Consider the following 20,353-nt stretch of genomic DNA (forward strand, 5'->3'; position numbering starts at 1 on the left):
TGGTCCTCACCAGAATGGGGCTGGGAGCCCGCTTTATCAAACTGGTTTCTCTCCTGTACACCAACCCACAGGCCACCATCTTAGTGGGCAAAGCAAAATCTGCAGCAATAAACCTACAGCGCGGCACGAGGCAAGGATGCCCCCTGTCGGCGCTAATCTTCGCTCTGGTAATGGAGCCATTAGCTTCCAACCTGCGTGAACTTCGCCAACAAATGGGGCTCACTATCGGCCCACACAAACTTATTGTATCCCTATATGCCGACGACGTTGCACTATTTATAAGAGATCCTGAGGCCAACCTGAACCCGGTCATGCGGGAAGTCATCAAATTCGGGGCTTCCTCCGGACTGAAAATCAATCACTCAAAATCAGTCGTCTTCCCACTGACCGGGGACACGAGGCAATTCACAGACGACTTCGGACTTGAGTGGAAATCCTCGAGGGTACGATATCTTGGCATCCAACTATCACTGGACCCACTGGAGGTATTCCGAGACAACTATGAAGAGGTGTTAAAGTCTCTACAAGACAAGATCGCACGCTGGAAGACACTCCCACTGACACTTTGGGGCAGGACCTCTCTAGTCAAAATGGTAATACTGCCAAAACTGCTATACCTCTTCAACAATATCCCGCTGTTACTGCCACAATCCTTCCTGAAAAAGCTGAAAACCCTGGTTCTGGATCTACTGTGGGCTGGGAAGCCAGCCAGAGTGGCATACGCAACGCTGACACTCCCAGTGTCTAGCGGTGGTCTGGCTCTACCAGACATGGAAAAATACTTCTGGGCAGCCCAAGCTCAGTACCTTAGCCACTGGTACGCAAAGCAGATGATTCGCCCCCATGTACAGGTCGAGAGGGCCTTGGCAACGCCCAACCTCTTGACCGCTGTGGTGTTTGGTCGGCTTCCCGTCCCCAATCGCACAATGAACGTAATGCTTACAACATACAAGGTTTGGAAGTCGCTGGCTAACAAACTGGGGATACAGTCAAGATACTCCCCCCTCTTGCCGGTCAAGTATATTCCTGGAATCCCCTTAACATCGGAGAGTGTGTTTCACCAGTGGGTCGACAAACTGCAGATACGATCCCTCGGAGACCTATTCACAGAGGAGGGCTTTCTGACCCCTGAACAGGCCAAACAGAAAGGGGGTAACTCGGCCCTGGACGTGTTCCTCTACTTCCGGACCCGATACACTCTGCAGTCCCACCTGCCTGGGTTCCCGAGGCAACCACCGACTTGGCAACTACTTCATGATGTCATTCAAGCTCAGGGAGAGGGCAGGCTGGTGTCGCTAATCTACAAAGCGCTGACCACCGGATCACCCAACGTGAATGCAAGAGCGAAAACGAGATGGGAACGGGCACTATCCACAAGTATATCGGAGGCCGACTGGAGTCACATTCTGAAGCAAACTCAGAAAATTTCACTTAACACCCGGCTCAAGCTTATTCATTTTCATTTCCTCCACCAAACCTACTATACGCCGGAAAAAGCTAACAAGCACCATCCCGAAGCCCAGGCAGAGTGCAGAAGATGCGGGACTCTATCAGCGAACTTTGTGCACCTCGCATGGGAATGCCCGGAGGTAGCCCCATTCTGGAACCGTGTGTTGGACACGACATCCGCAATTGTCGGTGAAACGATACAACCCCGATGCACAGCGGCGTTGTTGGGGATGACGAGGTTGTTGTCCACGCCGTCAAGGAAGCTGACCGGACTCCTACTAACACTAGCTCGCAGAAGAGTCGCCATGGCGTGGGGCCGCGGCCCGCCACCATCGTACACTGCATGGCGGAAAGATGTGCTTTATTGCCAGGACACAGAAACTGATTTCATAAAATGCTTACCACTTCACGCTCGCCCGCCCGACATATGGGGCCCGCTAATATCCTTTCTAATAAGGGAGGCCGACACCACCTCCTCAGTGGATCCGTTGGTCACTGGGAACACACCCTGATGCAGTTTTAACTCAGACTCTTGAGATCTTCCACTGGATCACCAGAGGGGCGAATTGACGCAAGAGCGGGACGATACGGGGATGCAGCGAGGGCGGAGGGGGGAGTCGCAGAGGGAGGCGGGGAAGTCGGGGCACTGGTTCAAGGCGTAAAGTTAAAGCCACCCTAATGTGGGTGTGTAGTTGTTTGTTGTGTCGAAAGACCAAAAATAAAGGTTTTAAAAAAAAAGAAGTGCATGTTCCCGAGGGAAACTGGGATCTTAGCGCTTGGTTCTGGGACTTCTTGCGATCTTGGGGTTGGAAGGTGCTTTCGGTCTTACTGATCATTTTGGGAATTCTGTTATTCCTTTGCTGTTGTATCCAGTGTTTACCTAGTATATGTTCGATGCTAGGGGGATGTTGCACACAGGCGATAGGTACAATAGGACATACGATGTATGCCCCAGATAAAACCTCCAAAGCATATGTGTTAAAAGAAATTTTAGTGAACGATCTAATGGCAATAGATATTTCTGACAGCGATTCAGGGTGTATGGACGATGATACATGGAATTGTTTGCAAGGAGATCAGAAATAGTTTAGCACTTGGCATAGGCCAAAAGGAGGGTTTGTCAAACGGGAAATTATATTGTGCCTCTTATTGCAATGAATATGTGTATATTGGCCTACGCCAAGCTGCTTGTAAGCTACTTGCGAAGAAATCTGTGTTGCAAGGTCCTGACCTTAGAATCAATGTAAGCCGCCATTTTAGGTCAATCTGCCATTTTAGGTTCTCTCTGCAAAGTCACCCTGTGAGCTAAAATGGTGGACAGTGTCATCGCGAAAATGTAACATGGCCGTCTTGGCCTCTGTGTTTAAACTAATGTATAACTTGCCTGCAGGCTACATGTTGGGGTCGTGAACTGAGACCTTGTCCTTCATTGACCTGTGTGTAAAGGATTACTCGTGCAGTGAAGCTAATCCGTGAGCATATGCTAAGAACAATGTATCCAAATACTGAACTAATAACACTTGTTTAAACTACATTGTATTAATGTTTGAGAAGGCTCTATGAAAAATCCTAAAATACACTTTTGCCATGTAGGCTTGTTGGCGAATGTATTAAAGGCAAACCCTAAGCATATAGATGTGTGAACTCGGCACGAACACTAGATCAGTAACGTATTAGTAGAATATTAACCCACAGTAGGGATGGACATCATGTCCTCAAAGGATATAAAAGTGCGACTAATTCTAATGTACAGCCCCACTCACTGAGCACACCGAACCACGCTGGAGTTCGTTGTGTTGTACTGAAGGCCGATAGCTATCGGATTGTTTTGTCCTTTGAAACTGTTCAGTATAAAATAAAGATCTTTGTATGTTCCTTTGTAACCTGTGTTCGGTGTATTTCCTTTTTGGGGTACTCAGCCTCAATATTTTCTCTTTGTTTTCACACTGCGCCCCCACTCCACACCCCATATGCTTGCAAGATATTCATGTTGACCAAATGGAACATAATGTGAAAACAAAGACCAGGTGTCCCCCATACATTACTGTCTGGGGGGGCCACCCTCCTCCCCCAATTAAACGGCGTTCCATTGTGAGTACTAGCAGTTAGGCATGTGGGAGTTTGATATGTGCTTACCAACAGCAGTGGGTGTTCCTACTCCAGCTGCCCATTAAGCAAAGTACATTTCCTCCCCCATGTTTCTTTTCAACGGGGCTCTCTTCCTCCGATGATCTGAAGACAAGTGTCGGAATGCTTTCTCCTTAGCACCTTTTTCAGTGAGCACCTTCAGCTCTGGCACACTCAACTTCATCTCCCTCTGCCTTCCATCACCTACCATCCCTGTTCATTACCTCCTGCTCTCCTTGATGACTCATTTATGCTGGATGGCAAAAGGAGTCTTCAGATTCTGGTGGATTCCGTTTTTCAAAATGGCCCCCACAGCAACTTGGCATTTATACGGTAGTGGTCGTTTTGAAAAAAATCTGCATGTGCTAACAGTATCTTCAAATGCCTGTGTACATTTTTTTGTACTTCTGTCCACCTGGTGTATTTAAGCTACTCTCAACATATCACAATTCTCAAAATCTGGCAGATTTTAGCAACACTCTGCATACAGTAGCTGTATTTTTCTGGCATGTTGTTTTATGTGAGAAATACATCACAAGAAACATGCAGATTCAAGTGCACCTTAAGTGCAATTAAAACGTTTCTAAGACACAATTTTGTGAATTTAGAGTAATGCTACATCATTGAGTGTGTACCTCTTCTCCATTCCTCATTCCCAAACGGCAAGATTGCACAGCGTATTATTTACCATAAGAAACGTCATAAATCATTTTGCTGATTTGGAATAAATTAATCATGAGCAAGTAACTTTTTTTCCCGGAGTACGTCCCGATTCAAGTGAGAAGATGAAATCGAGCATCACTCATTTGCATCTGATGATGATCCCCTGAAACACAAAGCCATACCGATTCTGAATATCCCAGCCACATCTCCAGGACCCTCATGTGCAATTATGATTCACAGAGATTTACTCAAGGGCCTCTCCAGGTGCACCACAGTTTTAGCCTACACGAATCAGGTGGGGGTAGCAGACGCAGATCTGAGATGTTCATGATCTGTCTCATTGCAAATATTTGTGAATAGTAAGTTAGTAATCAAGCTTTGAACTAACACCTAAGTGTGTCTGTACGGTGCATGCACATACCTGCCTTTGCTTGCTTGTGTTGATGAAGTAGTGTGCCTTCAAAGTTGAACGCGTCACAGAGTCTCTGACCTCGTCCCTTTTGTAAAGAAGATTTCTGTACTTAACATTCATTCAAATCATATTTGGGATGCATCTGCAAAACACTTGAACCAATCAGAATCTGATATTTTATGAATATCAGCAAAGCTGCACATAGTTTTTGGTTTATCAGGACATCATAAAACAAACATGCAGCCATAAACAATGCTGTTCCAAATGGAGAAACATACATAATCATACATCTTTTCCAGAGTGTTTCAATTGCTCTGCCCTCTGGCTACCATAGTTACAGACTGCCTCTGGAGACATTTCATTGTACATCTGCCCGTTTCATTTTTTACACTACAAGAAAGAGTTGTAAAAATAATACATATTGTCGATCCTAATCTTATTTCAGGCTTTTTTGATTGTTTATGGAATTGCACTGAAATACTACCAATATTCAAAAATATTTGCACACAAAAGGCCTCATTACGAGTGTGGCGGTGTAGGAAAAAAGTGCGGGTAACGGAATTATTGCCACTTTTCTCGCTCCGCCATACTGCAACTTTGGCCATGGAGTGGGGGAATTACCTCCAGCAACATGCTGGATGTAAATCCTCCCACTTTCCACAGAAAAATCATCAAAATTGGCGGAATTACCCCTTCTGTAATTCCACTGAAATCCTCAATGGAGTACTATGGACTCCAAATTAATGGGGAATAACACTGCCACCACCACTTGTAATCCAGTGATAAATCCGCTGGACCAGGTGGCAGTAAAGGTAATTCCGTTGGGCGGGATTCCGGCCGATTTATCGCCAGGATACCGCCCAACTTGTAATGAGGCCCATAGTCTTCATCCGGATCACCTCTTCCTTCGACACTGTTGTACAGGACAACACTCTCTCTCTGCTCTAAATCCTCTCGGAATCAGAGGCTCTGCAGTTACCTGAATTGCATCCAATCTCTCTGACAGATATTTCACCATGTCCTAAAACTCAAAGACCTCTGATGACACCAGGGGTGTTGCTAGGTCTAGAAAAGATCCGGGGCTATGCTAATGTTGGGACTGTTGGGACTCAGGGCTAGCTAGCCTTTTGGCTGTAGCCCCTGAGCTTCTATCCGGGGCTACAACCAAAAGACCCAGGGCTATAGTCTCCTCAGCCCCCCTAGAAACGCCTCTGGATGACACCCCTCTGCCAGGGGGTGAACCTAAAGGCTCCATCTTGGGCCCACTACTCTTCACTCTCTAGTCACTAACACAGAGAAACCCATATCCTCATTCGGTTTCTTGTAAAAATATACTTGCTGATGATATCCAGGTTTTCTTCTCCTTTTCCACTTTGATCATAGACCTCTCATTTTGAATCTCTAACTATTCTTTGTTATACACCACTGAATCACTCCTCTATTTGTAGTGCTCAATTCCTCGAAGGAACTAGTCATCAACCACTCGACCTACCTTTCCCCTCTCCCCTTCCTCTTCCATGTTCTTTCCACCTGAACCTCTGTCATCGTCATCCAAAGCTTGCAACTTTGAGTCCTCTTTGATAGCAATATTCTCCCTCTTGAACATGAGGGAAATCTGCCATTTTCTAAAATTCCACACTACTAAAACCTGTATATCATCCCTAGTATTCAGTCATATTAACTAATAGACTCACATTCTTCTGTCCCCCTCCCACCGCCTGTTGAATCACACCTCAACAACATTCTCAACTTTGCCAGATATATTTGACTACAGTGATGGACAACCAATGGGCTCTCAGATGTTTTGGTCTACAACTCCCTTCATCTCACAATATTGACTTTGCTGGCCAAGGCTGATGTGAGCTGGAGGCCAAAGATCTAGAGCAAGGTTATCCAACTCCTGGCCTCAAGGGCCGGAAACATGTTGAAATTTCAGGACACCCCATATTAATATTCATGAGATAAATTTGCATACAATGTTTCTAAATGTATGCACATTTTATTTCATGACTATTCATTAGGGATATCCAGAAAACCCATCGGGATTCTGAGCACTCGAGGCAACCCTCCAGATCATCCCTGATCTGGAGGGTTGCAGGTTGCCCACTACTGCTTAAAACCATCCTCACTCCTCTCCATCTCGGTTCACAGTCCCCATGCTGGCAGGATCTTTACGCAGCACCAATCACGGTTCAAATGACGGCACCTTAATTAGAAATCTATTTATCTTCTTGCCCTACAACTCTAAACAACTCTATCACACTACACTCCTACATACACTCTTCACTGTAGCTCCTAACTCGACCTGTCTGTCTCGTGTGCAAGGTGTCCCTTCCAGCTTCTGCTCTTTTGCCCACCTTGGAACCTACACTAGAACTCAATTCCCCCTTTTAGCCAAAACACTGTCACTCGTCCTGAATCAAAAGCAGGACTAAAACTCCATCTACTCTCCATACAAGGATGCTCTTCAATAACCTTGTCACTAGGACGACTCCTCTAATGTCCTCTCCTTGATTGTAAATAATGTAGATTCACGGTGTAACCGTGTATAATCTTTGTGTGCCATACTGTTTGTCCTCATTAAATTGTAACCATAAAATAACTTAACGCTACCTGGTTCTCATCCCACTTGTACATCACTGAATGAATCATTTTGAGAATTACCCACTTTCGGAGTGCTCTGGCCTTTGTTTATTCCCAGGTACAGTGTTTCTCTTCGAAGGGCTATGTAGGAATTCATGTAGCTAGATGGGCGTATTTTTATACACACCTGATTACAAGAACTATGTTTCAGAAATGTGAAAGGATTGGCCTAAAATAAAATGTGCATGTCTTTCCGGGTGAAATATGCTATCAGCAAGGCACCTCTGTACCGACTTAAACTTGCAAGAAATACATGTTTCTATGATGCGTGTGTGATTCTACTTAAATAAAAAGTGCTTTTCTGTGTGTCTGGTAATTTAAAAATTGCCTTTCTGCTTGTTTTGCCAGATCCTCTTAGAAGCAGCAAAAACCCTGTACGATTCCACAAACACAGTTTAAGGGATGCTATTATTTCCTCAACAATTTATACTGTTTATGTTTAAGCAATAAATACACTAAAAATATATAAAAATAAACCATTTCTGGGGTCTCAGAAGATTACAAGGATCTACTTCTGACTTACCAAAATGTTTACTGCTTAGTTTGTTAGTAAATCTATTGACATTCATCACTGAGAATTATTATTATTATTATTATTATTATTGTATTTATTGAGCGTGGACCTAGCTTCGAGGCGCAATGGAGCGCTTTACAGAGGTATACACCAATACAGATTTATAACGGGGCGCTTTACAGAGGTGTACAACATTTCAGATGCATAACGGAGCACTTTTCATTCATAACAACAGAACAGATATACAGCAGGGGTAGGGTACAGAGGCGCACAGAGGAAGGGTACAGCTGTACCAGGTGCCGGGGAGGTGAAGGACGGGCAGCATCTAGGGAGTCAGGTGACACAAGAGGCAATGTGACAGCCTAGGTATGGAGGAGGAGAGACTCCTTCAAGAGGTGGGTCTTGAGTTCTTTTCTGAATTGTAGGAGCATGGACACGAGTATGATGCCGATGAGGAGGAGGTTCCATAGTCTTGGGGCGTAGGCAGAGAAGGCTTGTTTTCTAGTCCTTTCCTTTTGCAGTGGCGGATTCCAAGTCTGCCCGTGTCCTGGCTTCTGGTGATGCGCTAGCCACTGGAGATGTATAGTTTCTCCACGAGGTAGCTGGGTGACTTGAGGTTGATTGCCATATGATACAGCAAGACTTGAAGGTCATTTGTGCGTGAAGTGGGAGCCACTGAAGGCCGATGAGGGCCAGGGTGATGTCATATCTGCGTAGGCCCTTAATGAGGCATGCGGCCACATGTAGGACACTTCTCAGAGGCACAAGAGAGGATGAAGGGAGGCCTTCGAGGAGTACATTTCCCCATCCAGGTGGGATAGGACCTGTGCTTGAACAGTGGATCTAAAGCTGTCCGGAGGGAGGAAGGCCTTAACTTTTTGCAGGAGGGAGCCAAGCTGTCTGAGTTGTCTTAGCCATGTGTGTCTTAAAGGAGAGGTGTTTGTCGATGTGGAACCCGAGGGACTTGGCGCAGGAGGTGAGCTCCGGTGTGAAGCCCTCAGAGTTCATGGTTGATAGCCAGGTCTGTATGTCTTGGTGTTCAGTGTAGTTGGTGAGAATGAGGAATTCAGTCTTGGAGGGGTTGAGCTTCAAATATGCACTGGACTTCTAAGACTGGGTCAGCGAGAGGCAGGTTTTGAGCCTATGGATTTCCTTGATGGAGTCTAATTTGAGGTATAGTTGTGTATCATTGTGGTATTGGTGGCTGTTGATGTTGTGTTTGTCTAGAAGGGCTCCCAGCGGCTCCATGTATAGTTTGAAGATCACTGTGAAGACTATAGAATATTGCGGGACTCCTCAGGTGATGGCCAGTATTGGTGATCTATAGAAGTCCATCTGAACAAACTGCTTGTGGTTGGCGCGGTCGGACTTGAACCAGCATAGGACAAGGTTGCTATTCCCCTTGCGCCGATGTAGGGTGGCCGTAAGCGCCTGGTGGTCTACTGTGTCGTAAGCGGCCGAGAGGTTGAGTAGAACCAGGAGGCAGGGGTGGCTGTCATCAATGATGTTAAGGGTGTCGTTGACCACATATATGGTTGTTGTCTCCATGCTGCATCTGGGTCTGAACCGCATTGGTAGGTTTGGAGGAGATTGTTGGCGTCGATATGTTGCTGCGGTTGGGAGGCTACCGTTTTCTCGATGATCTTACCTAGGATGGGTGATGGGGTGATAGTTACCTAGGTTGCCAGGTTCCAGAGTGGGTTTCTTTAGTAGAGGGAAGATTTGTCCAGTTTTTAGGGTCAATGGGAATGTGTCTTGAGTAAGGGAGCTGTTGATGATATCCAGGTAGGGAAGAGAGCGTCTGCGGGGAGGGTCTTGAGGATGGATGTTGGGAGGATGTCATCTGTATACAATGTGTATTTGAGGGCAGCCAGGGTTTCTAACAGGTCCTCTGTTGAGAGTGCCTTGAATGTTGTCCAAGGTGTTGAGATTTTGCAAGGAGAGACGTGAGGTGGGTCTCTGGATGCAGAGCCGGTGTCTATGTGCTGGCAAATCCTGCTTATTATGTCAATGAAGCAAGTGTTGATGCTGGTGGATTTTTTAATGGAGTGTGGTATGGCAGGGTTGGATAGTGGGTCGACGCACTGCTTGACCGCTTTGGAAAAGGCTCTACTTCTGCTATGGTATTCTGATAGGACGAGGCCTTGGCTGTGTTGATTAGTTGTCAACCGGTTGCTCAGAGTTCCTTGAGGAGCACCAGGTTGGATGCAGTCCTGGAGCGGCACCAGGTTTTCTCTTGTTTCCTGATGAAACTTTTGCTGAGGTTGAGTTCTTGCGTGTACCAGGGAGCTGGCGGTATCGGTTTACAGGTGTGTTGTTTCAGATGTGCATATTGGTTGATGGAGGCTGAGAAAGTGGCATTGATTGCTTTCAGTAGAGAGTTGAGGTTTAGTTGGGGGTGTTCAGTCCATGTAAGATGTAGGTTGGTGAGGTCTTCTGTTAGGGCTTACACTCAGAAGTTCTTGAAGGACCTGAAGGTTTGTCTGCTGGGTTTCTGCTGGGAGTGCTTGACTGAGGTGTTGTGCAGGATGTTGAAAGGCATGCCTAGGTGGTCAGACCAGTCAAGCAGGAGAGGAGAGCTGTAGTAGAGGGAAGACAGTGCAGTAATTATTAGGTCGAGAATGTTACCTTTCTCATGTGTTGGGTCTTTCACATGTTGTGTGAGGCTGAGGGTGTTGAGAAGGCTGGGGAGAACTTCCTTCATCGGTTTGGTGGCCTTGTTGCCTGGGAGGTTGAAGTCTCCTAGGAAGATGTTCTTTTGCGTGCGTGAGGGACATCGTGGTGACCAGGTTGGTGAAGTCTCTGATGAAGGTGGTGTTGGGTTTGGGTGGTCTGTAGATGAGATGGAATATGACTGTGTCCTTTGGGGAGAGCAAGAAGTGGTAGAAGAGGACCTCGAAGGAGCCAATGTTATCAACGTCATGTGGTGCAGGGCCATGAGGTCTTGTGTAGGACTGCAAGGCCGTCGCCTGTCTTGTTCAACCAGTCTCTGTGTTGGATGCTGTAGCTGTCGGGGACAAGGGCGTCTAGGATGAAGGTGGAGGTGGGTGTCAGCCAGGTCTCAGTGATGAAGATGGCATCAAGGTCGTGTGTGTGATGATTTCTGCTGCATGGGTGATAGCTGAGCAGACATTGGCGAGCATCAACGTCCGTGTTGTGGACGGTGTGGGCGTGTTGATGGGCTTGAGGCTGATGTGGGTGAGGTTGCTGCATTGCAGAGTCCATGCCTTAGAGGAGGGGTGATGTCATTGACGTTGGCGTTGCTTGGTGATGGTGTGGATGACCTGTGGGGACGGAGGGAGAAAGCACATGTTGACGCATGCTACGTTGTCTGAGCAGGGGTTCCGGCCTTGGGTCCTGCCAGTTCGACAGGTCCAAACAGAAATTGATCTTTTCTTCGTCTACCCTTTACTTCGGACGTCCGGGCGAGAGACTCCTTGATCTAAGAGTTAAGAGCAGAGAATGAGATGTTAAGCAGAGTTTTGCAAAATGTTTAGCAGTGAAGCACAGATAATGCTGGAATGTGACATTTCATCTGTCATTTAAAAACCAGGAATGCATAATTATACCTCACCCTGACATATGCAGTTAGGCCAATGAGTTTAAGGTTCAGAGAACATGTTCTACCTGTCATTCAAGGCAATCATTAAGTAGATGGATTAGCACTGTATACCTAAGTGAAGAAATGATCTACACCACATGTTAAGTACAAGTAGTATGAATCTGTCCTTACAGAATATCTAGATTTTGTATAAATTCAAGCAAGTTCTAGCACACATGGTAAAATAAGATTCCGATTTCCAGCATTTTAGAAAAAAAGGTCATTTCATTCTGCACACCTCATTCTCACAAATCAATTATAACTATTTAGCAGAAGGTACATTGTGTATAAATTATGCCTATGAAGCAAAAAACACCCCCAATGTGTAGCGTCCCATGCTCTGAACAAATTAGGCTAGAGTGGGTGTATTTTGTTGCTGTTCCCTTGAGTGTAGGAATCAATAAGATTAATTAGCCAATAGGAATCATCTGACATCATAGCAGCTAATGCATGAAGGGCTGAGTAGTCAATTTAAGCCAAAACCTCAAAGTGCCACCTAAAAGTGTCAGGATATCTTCTTGTCTGGGCATGGGAGGGCTGTGAGAGCGCCCCTATCTCATCCCTGGATCTGTCCTACATCAGCTGCTCTGTGGCGCATACATGCTCCGTTGATCACCAAATCTCATTCTGTTGCTGCACAATGTAAAAGCGCCAATCTGTGCTTAACTCGCAGGACTCTTCCCGGCCTGCACGCCTGCTCTAATTCTGCCCTGGGCCTGGTCAATGCCCCCCCTGCCGCTGCACACATGCTGTTGCCTCTGCTCACTACCTAGCCTGAGGCACAACACCCCTGCAAGTATCTTCAGCTCGCAGCATAATCCTCCAGTAAGCACCTTATTGCAGCTGTTGTGTTACACTTGCATCTCCCTAGTCCAATTGTCTACTGCAATAGCTCTACTCCGAAGCACGTCCACCTTGTTTGGTGACCCCCATGAACATCAAAGCCCAGGATTTGAGGCCTCTCTCTCTCTACCTGCCATCCATGATGCCCTGCGTCCCCTCAGCCAGAACCTTGATGTACTTTTCTACTCTGCCTTTTCACTGCAATTTAGACCTGTAACTCTAATTTAGGAAAATCGAATCTGGATGCAATTTCACTCTGCCCTTAACTGCAATCTGTGCCTTGCATTTTCATGTGCTGTGAGTAAAACAACACTAAATGTAATTTGTCCTGCTCTTTTCAACTGAATATTGTGGTTTACTGGTGCACTGTGGGAATATTGTATATATATGTATACTTGCCTTGACTTCTAAGTACATTCTTGGCCTTGCATTGCTAGTACGTTGTATTGAAATCACATCTAGATGTTATCTTCTCTGCTCGCTCAATTTCTTTCTGCTGCATCTCTTGTGTGTTGCCCTAACTTGCGATATTGTCTTCCCCTGGCTTTCTGCTGCATTTTAGTGCTTTGTTGGGAAAGTTGAATCTAGATGTGCCTTAAACCTGGGCAATAATTTTTTTCTGCTGCATGTTAGCCCCCACCTATTCTAGGTACTTAAAATTCTGCTACCTTGTGCACATCTTGTTCAAGCACCTCCTTCATCTGTGCCTGCTTGGCTGCCAGGCCGCCTGGTGAGTTTATTTGTGTATTGTGCAGCTCTGCTGTCTGTCTCTCTGCCTCCGCCTGCCCCTTCTCCACCACTCACATGGCACGCTCCACCTGCCCTATCTACTCTGACTGTTACACTATGACTAATCCTATCTCTCTCGAAGTATGTAGGGAAAAATCTCAAAAAAGCTCTCCTGACCTCTATACCAGGCCTATGTGGGGAAAGACCGTATTGTAGTAGACAATAGTTATATCTAGATTAAGTTTGCAAAGGTAGCGGGTGCCCCTCTCTCGACAGAACAAGGCCTGATAACCTGTTCAGTGGTTATTAACCACTTGAGAGTTCGCAGCCACTGCTTTTACTCACTGTGCCTTTCACAGATGGGAAATATCCATTTGCATATCAGTCTTTGTCCTGCCCAGGGGCAGTCCAGCACCGAAATGCAATGGCAATTCCAACCTGAACGAGAGTACCACCAGCAACCCCATACACGTGTTTCACCCTTGTTGGGGATCATCAGTGAGGTGAAGCTGACGCCTCTCTAAGCACAGTGAGAGGGAGACCACGTCTGGTTGCCCCCAGGAGACCTAGGGTTACCAATCCCAGGTTCCTTGAAATTTAGTTTGCAAAGGAAGCGGGCGCCCCTCTCTCGACAGAACAAGGCCTGATAACCTGTTCAGTGGTTATTAACCACTTGAGAGTTCGCAGCCACTGCTTTTACTCACTGTGCCTTTCACAGATGGGAAATATCCATTTGCATATCAGTCTTTGTCCTGCCCAGGGGCAGTCCAGCACCGAAATGCAATGGCAATTCCAACCTGAACGAGAGTACCACCAGCAACCCCATACACGTGTTTCACCCTTGTTGGGGATCATCAGTGAGGTGAAGCTGGCGCCTCTCTAAGCACAGTGAGAGGGAGACCACGTCTGGTTGCCCCCAGGAGACCTAGGGTTACCAATCCCAGGTTCCTTGAAATTTAGTTTGCAAAGGTAGCGGAAGCCCCTCTCTCGACAGAACAAGGCCTGATAACCTGTTCAGTGGTTATTAACCACTTGAGAGTTCGCAGCCACTGCTTTTACTCACTGTGCCTTTCACAGATGGGAAATAACCATTTGCATATCAGTCTTTGTCCTGCCCAGGGGCAGTCCAGCACCGAAATGCAATGGCAATTCCAACCTGAACGAGAGTACCACCAGCAACCCCATACACGTGTTTCACCCTTATTGGGGATCATCAGTGAGGTGAAGCTGACGCCTCTCTAAGCACAGTGAGAGGGAGACCACGTCTGGTTGCCCCCAGGAGACCTAGGGTTACCAATCCCAGGTTCCTTGAAATTTAGTTTGCAAAGGTAGCGGGCGCCCCTCTCTCGACAGAACAAGACCTGATAACCTGTTCAGTGGTTATTAACCACTTGAGAGTTCGCAGCCACTGCTTTTACTCACTGTGCCTTTCACAGATGGGAAATATCCATTTGCATATCAGTCTTTGTCCTGCCCAGGGGCAGTCCAGCACCGAAATGCAATGGCAATTCCAACTAGAACGAGAGTACCACCAGCAACCCCATACACGTGTTTCACCCTTGTCGGGGATCATCAGTGAGGTGAAGCTAACGCCTCTCTAAGCACAGTGAGAGGGAGACCACGTCTGGTTGCCCCCAGGAGACCTAGGGTTACCAATCCCAGGTTCCTTGAAATTTAGTTTGCAAAGGTAGCAGGCGCCCCTCTCTCGACAGAACAAGGCCTGATAACCTGTTCAGTGGTTATTAACCACTTGAGAGTTCGCAGCCACTGCTTTTACTCACTGTGCCTTTCACAGATGGGAAATATCCATTTGCATATCAGTCTTTGTCCTGCCCAGGGGCAGTCCAGCACCGAAATGCAATGGCAATTCAAACCTGAACGAGAGTACCACCAGCAACCCCATACACATGTTTCACCCTTGTTGGGGATCATCAGTGAGGTGAAGCTGACGCCTCTCTAAGCACAGTGAGAGGGAGACCACGTCTGGTTGCCCCCAGGAGACCGGTGCTGGACTGCCCCTGGGCAGGACAAAGGACAAAGGCCCCTGGGCCCCTGGGCAGGACAAAGACTGATATGCAAATGGATATTTCCCATCTGTGAAAGGCACAGTGAGTAAAAGCAGTGGCTGCGAACTCTCAAGTGGTTAATAACCACTGAACAGGTTATCAGGCCTTGTTCTGTCGAGAGAGGGGCGCCCGCTACCTTTGCAAACTAAATTTCAAGGAACCTGGGATTGGTAACCCTAGGTCTCCTGGGGGCAACCAGACGTGGTCTCCCTCTCACTGTGCTTAGAGAGGCATCAGCTTCACCTCACTGATGATCCCCAACAAGGGTGAAACACGTGTATGGGGTTGCTGGTGGTACTCTCGTTCAGGTTGGAATTGCCATTGCATTTCGGTGCTGGACTGCCCCTGGGCAGGACAAAGACTGATATGCAAATGGATATTTCCCATCTGTGAAAGGCACAGTGAGTAAAAGCAGTGGCTGCAGACTCTCAAGTGGTTAATAACCACTGAACAGGTTATCAGGCCTTGTTCTGTCGAGAGAGGGGCGCCCGCTACCTTTGCAAACTAAATTTCAAGGAACCTGGGATTGGTAACCCTAGGTCTCCTGGGGGCAACCAGACGTGGTCTCCCTCTCACTGTGCTTAGAGAGGCATCAGCTTCACCTCACTGATGATCCCCAACAAGGGTGAAACACGTGTATGGGGTTGCTGGTGGTACTCTCGTTCAGGTTGGAATTGCCATTGCATTTCGGTGCTGGACTGCCCCTGGGCAGGACAAAGACTGATATGCAAATGGATATTTCCCATCTGTGAAAGGCACAGTGAGTAAAAGCAGTGGCTGCGAACTCTCAAGTGGTTAATAACCACTGAACAGGTTATCAGGCCTTGTTCTGTCGAGAGAGGGGCGCCCGCTACCTTTGCAAACTATATCTAGATTAGTTGCTTTTTCAAACTTAGCTAGATTCAAAGCAGCTACTCGTCATATGGAATCCTCTGGCACAAGGATCAAGATACGCTAGTGAAAAGACTGGGTTTTGCCACTCAGTGGACCGGGTGCTCACAGTATGCTCTTATACATAAAGATGCAATGTTTTAAATATCCATTGCTTCGAAATTTGTTAAAAGGTCATCATATTATGTACAAAATAATACGTTGACACTTTACCAAAAGTGCCCAAATACTTGTTTAATTTTCTTTAGAGGCGATACAATCTTGACAGTGTTAGCTCGTCTGCCAATGCATTTCGGAATCAAATTCCATCTTCAGGGCTGAGCACTGTTAGCATCACAGTATATGATATCAACATAGCAGTAAGATTCACAAAGATGCACATCACAGTGTATAATGTCAATAGAAAAGAAAGGTTCAAAAGATGTACATACCCGGACATCAAACATTTAGAAGTGCACAGATGGTAAAAATTAAATCATTTCTTTAGAGGCTTATCATCCTCACAATTAGGCATTGTGCTCTCTTATTTTGCAAATATAAACTGCATTTAAAACAGTACCTGTGGTGGTTATGCCTATGTATCTGTAAAAGCAATGGAGGTAACCCATATGCTAAATTACATACAATCAACGTGTTGATGTAAATAGAGGTGAATCGAATCTTATCTTGTAACTTAAAAAAGGCCCTTATTCTGGCAGAAGTCATAATAACTCAGAATGTTGCCTTCAATATCCCTGATCTACAAAAAAGTATGCATATTTAAAAAATATGCACATTCCCAATCTACTTAATGCCTGTGCTAGAGCAGTCTGGTCGAATTATTACCAAGGTCAAATTATTCCGCTTTGTCAGGAAACTCAAGCTCAAAGTATTCTTTGATGCGATAGATGATTCAGAGAGATTGGGTCTCGTTACACGGAACGCGGTAAGGGTTTACCGGTACCGGTAAGAGCACCGGTACCGGTAAACCCTTACTGCCTCACTACGAGGTCCCTTTGCCAGACCTGACCTCAACGGCTGGTTTTAGCAGCCGTTAAGGAACGGGCCCTAAAGGGACCTTGGTGCTAATTACGGTACCGCAATTTGTGGTACTGTAATTAGCTCCTTCCCCATTCCCATTGAGCCCTATGGGGGCACAAATGGGACTGGGGAAGTGCCTTGGTAAATGGGGAATTACCGCCCCGCTCACCTTGGAGTAGGGCGGTAATTCCACCATCCACCAAGGCGGACACAGTAAAATACCGGCGGCAACCATGGCGCTAATAGCGCCATGGTTACCGCATACTGTGTAATGGGGCCCATTGAAAACAGAAGACGAGAGAACAGAACTTAAAGAATTCAGGGGCAAGAGCACCTTCATGCCACCGATTAATGTCCCACCAGTAGAGATCTTTCATAGGCAGGTACTTAAAGACCTCAAAGCTATTTCATTTTAATACCCACAGAAATATTAAACCACATGAAGAGGCTTTAATCAGACATCTATACAGTGATCAAAACATCATCATCAGACCGGCTGATAAAGGACGAGCCCTTGTGATCTTGAATGGAGCAGACTATGTTCGTGAATGTATGAGACAACTCAGTGATGTCAATTTCTATGCTCAATTGAACAAGTTCCTACTACCACAATAATGACGAATCTTGAAGTGATGCTGACAAAGGCAGAGGATTTGGGCTGGATTAACCAACACACAAGGAGGTTTTTACAGACCAATTACCCAAGGATGTGCAAAAGAAAGGGCTGGGTTGTACAGTGTCCAATTGCGCTGAGATGTGAGTTCAAAGACAACAGGGCCAGCTGCGTGGCTTATAGACTGTGGTGTACCCAAAACCATAGGGCAAATAAAGTGTATGTATACTACTAGCTCTTCGCTCTTAGCCCAAAACTATTGATAGACTATAGTTCAATACATGATTAGATTTACAAATTATTATTAACAAAATTGATAATTTTCTCAATATGTAGTTTAATTCTCTTCAAATTTGATATCGGTTGAACAGCCAATGCAAGTTTCGGCTTATCAGTCTTTTTCAAGGCTGTTTACGGAGTAGTACGTTAAATTGATGTAATTGAACAAGTATGAAATCAAAATAATATATATATCATTGAAATAATAATAATAAAGAATATTTGGCATTACATACATGCCCATACAATTGAAGTTCAAAGGTCCATACCAATAGCGGGAGTCGAGAAGGGTAGAAAGGAAACATAATAGACATAAAACATGTAAATCGTTTTCCATGTTATTATGCAACTTTATACATCCACATTATTAAGCTGTGACCACACAGAACCTTTAATTCCATTTTGTGTCTAAAGATTGGATTGCTCTTATCTGCTGGGTGATTAACAAAAAACCTCTTGGTGTCAAGGAGTTCCCCCCTTCTCACCTGAGTTCGATCCTTGCTGGATTTCTGGGTCAATGCCTTCTTGCGGCCGGATCGGGTCTTGAATAAGGCTGCACGAGTCTCTTCCGACTCCACCGTGCGTTCAAAGTTCCGGGATGCAAAGATCCAGGAATCCAGGAGTTTTACAGAGTGCGCTACTCAGCACAGGAGTCCAGGAATCAAGAAAGGAAGGGAAGGGACTAGGAATGGGGTTGAATTGGAAAGAACCAAGGAAAACAATACCGCGAGCTACGGAGCACACGCCTGGTCGCTACTTCGCAATAGCATTGAGACGCGCGGAGCCACGGGAGGCGTGGTCTATAAATAGAATATGCTACGTCCAAGGTGTAGAGCGAGGAAGGTGTTTCACAGTGGACGGCCATGTTGGGAGTACCAGGGAGTGTAAGCCCCGTTGAGACAAGGACCAGGAAGTCCAAAAGGGGCGTGTTCTGTAAGTCATGACACTTGGTGTGTTATTAACTGCGAATATTTCTTGATAAGTGCTATGAGCAGGATGGCTGTGCACACACAAATGATTAAATATATGAGCTGAACTGTATCATGATAAGGTGAACACATGCTTTATTAATTGAATGCTCACCACCCCATTGTGTGGTGAACAAAGAATTGGTTGAATTTCTCACCTGTGCTTGTCATTCAGTATGGCCTGTAAAAAGTATCAGGCATGGATTCAGTTATGAATTGTAACAAAAGACTGAATATATATTTACTGTAATCCATGAATTAAAGGCACCTGTTACAGACATACCGTTTTGTTGGATAAGTAATTCTCCTCTTGAAATTCATACAATAGACTCTGGTGCCTTGCCCCAGTATTTAGATCCTCTTGACCCAGCTAAATCCGGTACCTACAATAGTCATTACTTCCCATTAGTAAGTATTGCATTTAAATGTCCTAATATAGACTCAAGCACGTTTTCCAATGAAAATAGACCCCATGAGACAAAGTCTTGCCCCTAATGTTGGCGTACTTACTAATTAGAAGAGAAGTGTCCTGTAAGGAATCACTTCTAGCGGTCCGCCTGCAATCAGCATTGCGGTCGCCATTTTGTTTATTGTTACATAGCAAGTGACATGCGCATTTGAGCACAATGTCTTCACTCGCTATGTGCCTATTGTGCATTGAGAAATGCAGTCCAATAGACCTCATCAGTTGTATGCCTAAGATGATCAGCTAAATTTAGTCAGTGAAATCATGTGGATGCACAAAACCACCCTTTACATTTTAGCATAGGTTTACTACAATTCGCACATGTGCTCTGATTGTGTTTATATCAACACGATTACATTTTAATATTGCGAACAGCACAATTGCAACCTTTACATTTTAGCATAAGTTCGCTATACCTCATAATTGGTGTTTTGACTGTGTTCACATCAACACAGAACCATTTTGGTTTATAAACAATATGTCCCACAATCACAGATAAGTTGGTATGTGACATTACTTGCACGATCACATGCAATTGTATTTGCTCTAACAAGATGAACTAATCGTTATTTTCAATCAAGCCATAATAGTCATGTATCATTCATGAAGCCCACGCACCTCAAGTCATATAATATCTTTCAAGAGATTTAATGATATTATGAACCATATATTCCAATTAGCCAAGGATACCTAATTTTTACATGCTTCCGAAGATACGTAAGAATCCCACCGGGAAGACAAATTGTGGCAGGAATGGACAGCATCTTACAACCCCTGGGAAAATACATTGATTATTTCCTGCAGCCATTGGTACAAAAAACAAGCACATACGTTAAAGATACTACCCATTTTTTGCAACACCTGAAGGAAACAACATACAATCTTGCTAACATCATGTTCACTATTGATGTCAAGAGCCTTTACACATCCATCCCTCATGATCTGGGTATGGAAGCAATTGAGTGGATGTTACTTAATGAAGGAGATATTATGGCCCACCAAGGATTAATCCGGATCCTACTGCAGTTAATTGCTGAGAGTTCATACTTCCAGAACAATGGGCAATATT

This window comes from Ambystoma mexicanum, chromosome 7p (assembly GCF_040938575.1).
Source record: "Ambystoma mexicanum isolate Mex_15411 chromosome 7p, UKY_AmexF1_1, whole genome shotgun sequence".
Lineage (NCBI taxonomy): Eukaryota > Metazoa > Chordata > Amphibia > Caudata > Ambystomatidae > Ambystoma > Ambystoma mexicanum.